This window comes from Chiloscyllium plagiosum, chromosome 11 (assembly GCF_004010195.1).
Source record: "Chiloscyllium plagiosum isolate BGI_BamShark_2017 chromosome 11, ASM401019v2, whole genome shotgun sequence".
Classification (NCBI taxonomy): domain Eukaryota; kingdom Metazoa; phylum Chordata; class Chondrichthyes; order Orectolobiformes; family Hemiscylliidae; genus Chiloscyllium; species Chiloscyllium plagiosum.
In genome coordinates this window covers 34,132,836-34,136,910 of record NC_057720.1, presented here as the reverse complement: position 1 = coordinate 34,136,910, position 4,075 = coordinate 34,132,836, and the positions used below count along the sequence as shown (strand labels likewise).

The 4,075-nt window shown below is 41.0% G+C and overlaps 1 protein-coding gene across 7 annotated transcripts in view; it reads right to left on the bottom strand.

Moving 5' to 3' along the window:
- Positions 1-4,075, bottom strand: part of ccdc24 (coiled-coil domain containing 24) — a 107,760-nt gene that overhangs the window by 84,329 nt on the left and 19,356 nt on the right. The window contains exon 2 of one of the 7 annotated variants that reach the window (XM_043699075.1): positions 2,158-2,242. The exons of 5 other annotated variants lie outside the window; for them this stretch is intronic. The gene's annotated coding sequence lies outside the window, so the exon portion shown is untranslated. Of the gene's footprint in view, positions 1-2,157; positions 2,263-4,075 lie in introns of all 7 variants that reach the window. One more of the 7 variants, XM_043699076.1, reaches the window with a different exon arrangement.

Here is a 4,075-nt window from a genome sequence, read left to right as displayed (position 1 = left end):
TAGAAATTGAACCCATGTCACTGAAACATTAGCCTATGGCTCTGAATTATTGGTCTTGTTATTGTTACTGTGTCACCAATTTCCTCTAGAATGATAAAGAAAATAGAGGAGCTGCAAGACATGTATTTTTAAAAGACTGACTACCTGACTCAGTGTAAATGTAGATTTTCCTCCATGGACACCAGTTTGACAGGGAGAGCCTCAGATACATATTCTAGTCATCTGCCTGTTTGTCAAAACGAAAACAGCAGAAGTCTGGAATGGCTTTCAGGCAACAGTTTCAGGTCTGCCTGATACCAATGTCCAGCAAAGGTTTGAACGTTCAAAACTTTTGAATCATCTGAGGGTGTTGGCTTTATAGAGGGAAACAGAATTTATATTTCACATTGCCTTTGTCTTCTTCAGCCTCTTGGATCAGATGCTCACAGGAGCAATCTTCAATGATTCCTATATGGGAATGTTCACTGAACTCAGGCAGAAGGAAAAGAAATTGGAGGCTGGTGGTGATGCTTGCTACCTCACTTTCTTAGTTACATGATTTACACAGACCAAAGAAATCTCATGAAATTCCCTAATTGTTGTGAAGCTGCGATGTGGAAGTGCTGGTGTTGGACTGAGGTGGACAAAGTCAGAAGTCACACAACAGCAGGTTATAGTCCGACAGGTTTAGTTGAAATCACAAGCTTACGGAGCGTTGACTTCACCTGACAAAGGAGCAGTGCTCCAAAAGCTTGTGGTTTCAAATAATCCTGTTGGACTATAACCTGGTGTAGTGTGACTTCTGAAATTGTGAAGCTTGATCATGATACTATCAAGTACTAGAATAATCTTCAAGAGCTTTCAACAAGTTCTTCAAAAGATTTTAAAGACAGGATGCGATTTTTATAAAGCAAATTGTGAAGGCTGGATTTATCCATTATGATAGTAAAAACACCAGTGCATATAGAGTAGACAGTCAGAAACTTTTTTTCCATGGGTACAACAGAGTGTTACAAGGGGACATAAATTTAAGGTGAAGGGTGGAAGGTATAGGGGAGATGTCATGGGTGGGTTCTTTACCCAGAGAGTGGTGGGGGCATGGAATGTGCTGCCTGTGGGAGTGGTAGAGTCAGAATCTTTGGTGACCTTTAAACGGCAATTGGATAGGTACATGGATGGGTGCTTAAGCTAGGACAAATGTTCGGCACAACATCGTGGGCCGAAGGGCCTGTTCTGTGCTGTATTGTTCTGTGTTCTACACCAAAATCAGGTTCAGGTGATAGCTAACAACATAAGCACCACTCAAGTGCAAAGCCATGGCCATCACCAAACAATCTCTCTTTGACACTCAATGGAACTACCATCACTATCTTGAACCAACATCCTGAGGTCCACCATTGACTAGAAACTGAACTAGACTAGCCATCTTAACAAAAGTAGATCAGTAACAGAGAATTTTACAATGTGTAACTCATCTCCTACTTTTCTTTCCAGCAGTGAAGGCCTCTGAAGTCTGTGCATGGCAATGATTTCAGAACTGGAAGTTAACGTTGCAATGTGCCAGCTCTAATAACTGTGCACAGAAGTATGGAGCGGTCTCACCTTAAAGGGAATGCTGCTTCTGACTACTCAAAAGCCTGTTCACCATCTATAACACACAAGTCAGGTGTGTGAAGGAATACTCTTCACATGCCTAGATAATGCAGTTCCAATAACAGGTTTGACACCAACCTGCCCACTTGATTGGCACTCCATCCACCACCTTCAATAGTCACGCCTTTTGTAACAGATGTACAAGTGCAGCACAAAATTAACTGCAGTAACTCACCAAGACATTGCCTTCCAAACCAGCGACCTCTAACACCTAGAAGGGCAGTGGTGTTCACATGCAAGTTTCCCTCCAAGCCACACATCATCCTGTTCCTGGGTCAAATTCTCACAATGACGACATTTTCCGCCCCCCAAACAGCATGATGCATGTACTTGTACCACATTAACTGCAGCAGCTCACCAACACCTTTTCCAGTACAATTAGGGATGGAAAATAAAAACTGCCCTAAGCATTGGCTAATAGAAAAAAAAAGTATTTTTCTCGAAAATACAGGACTAACTTTACCATGAAACAACTCCAACAAAGTGCAAGCTGTGTCCAAAGAGAAGTCTGAAATTTTACTTAACTAGTAATTTTCCACTTCAGTTGCAGATTTACTATGGCATTGCTTGAGGGTAGAGCTTTAACGCTGGATCCTCTTCTTTATCTCATCTTCACTTGAAAAAATATACCTTTGGTTAGACATAAAATTATAACAGATACTGGTTCTCAATCACACTTCCCATAATCTATTTGCAGTTCTTCCTGAACCTGTCATTACTGTTCCACTTCTCAATAAAGTTCCCACCTACACCACTGTCAAGTCACCAATGTACATTTGGTCATTTGATCTGAAGTGGATTCTGGCACCCTTGCCGGTGGTGAGCTTGGTGTTGGGAGAAGCACGTAATCAAATGGATGGGAACTCCGTTGCATAAGAAGGAGTAAGCCATTCAGCTAACGGAGACTACTCCAGCAGTCATAGCTGGTCCGATAAACCTCAACATCACTTTAATGTGTTAACCGCATAACACTTGATACCCTTATTGATTAAGGATTGTTCTCAGCTCAGCCTTGAATATACAAATTGACTCAGCCTCGACAGTGAAGAGCTCCATAGAATCACTACCCTCAGAATAAATTCTTCTTCATCTGTCATAAGTGGGTGACCCCTTACTCAGATTATGCCCTCTGGTCCTAGACAATCCTATAAAGGGGAAGCAAACTCTCCACATCTATCATATCAAGTCCCCTAAAAATCATACATGTTTCAGTAAGTTCACCCCTCATTTTCTGAACTGTAGTGAGTACAAGCCCAAACTACTCAACCACTCCTGCGAAAATCCGTCCATATCTGGGATCAACCCAGTGAGCTTTCTCTGGATTACATCCAATGCCAGTATATCTCTGCTTTGATAAGGGGACCATATTGTACACCTTACAAGATCATAGTTCATCTTATCATTACCTCAACAATTCCCAACTACCCAGATAGGCTCTTGGTAAGCAAGGGGGTGAAAGCTTATCTAGCTGTACTTTATAAATATTCTAATAGTTGACTTCCATTGTCATTTCAGGAAAAGAGATCCAAAGACTGCCAGCCTTGAGGGAAAAAAAGCTTCATCTCTTTAATGGACAACATCTTATTTTAAAGCAATGCTTATTAGAATTCAACAGCAGGATTTCATAATTAATTGCTTCACAAAAGCTGGTACTCCACTGTCTTTTTCCATCATTTTATCATACATAGAGAAGCAGTCAAGAAGTGACAATTTTTACTGTGCATTTCTTCCACAATTTTCCACTGCTGATGTTAAATTTCCAACACCAACCCAGATGAAGTTTCCAAATGTGAAAGGCAACCATATGGGACGAAACATCTCAGGCACTCCCAACCTTTAGCATCCAATTTTGAATACATTATGATAATATTCGTGCATTTTTCTAATTATTCACATTATGTAGCTTTCTTTCTTGCTATATAAACTCAAATTGTACAAAAAATGGGCAATTTGATTTCTTGGGTTTCTGCTGATGCCAGCAATTGGATTCATTGAGATTTTGATATCAGTAATTTGGCATTTGTTCTACAATTTATTTATTTCAAAGTACTTATTTCAAATTGTCTTGATAAGAACTGTGTTTTGGTGGTGTAATGCCACTTTCATATGTAACATTTTTGATGAACCTGAGGGGCACCAGTATCCTTGGTGGGAGGTTTGCTAGTGCGCTTGTGGGGGTTTTAAACTAACTCTGCAGGGACATGGGAACCCAGACTGTAGCTTTAGGGTGCAGGACCTGGAGTGTAGGGAGGTTAGGAACATGGCATCAATTTCAAAGGAGGGTGCCTGTAAACAGGAAAGTGGTTTGAAGTGTGTATACTTCAATGCAAGAAGTATACGAAATGAGGTAGGTGAACTTGCAGCGTGGGTTAGTACCTGGGACTTCGATGTTGTGGCTATTACGGAGACATGGGTAGAACAGGGACAGGAGTGGCTGTTGCAG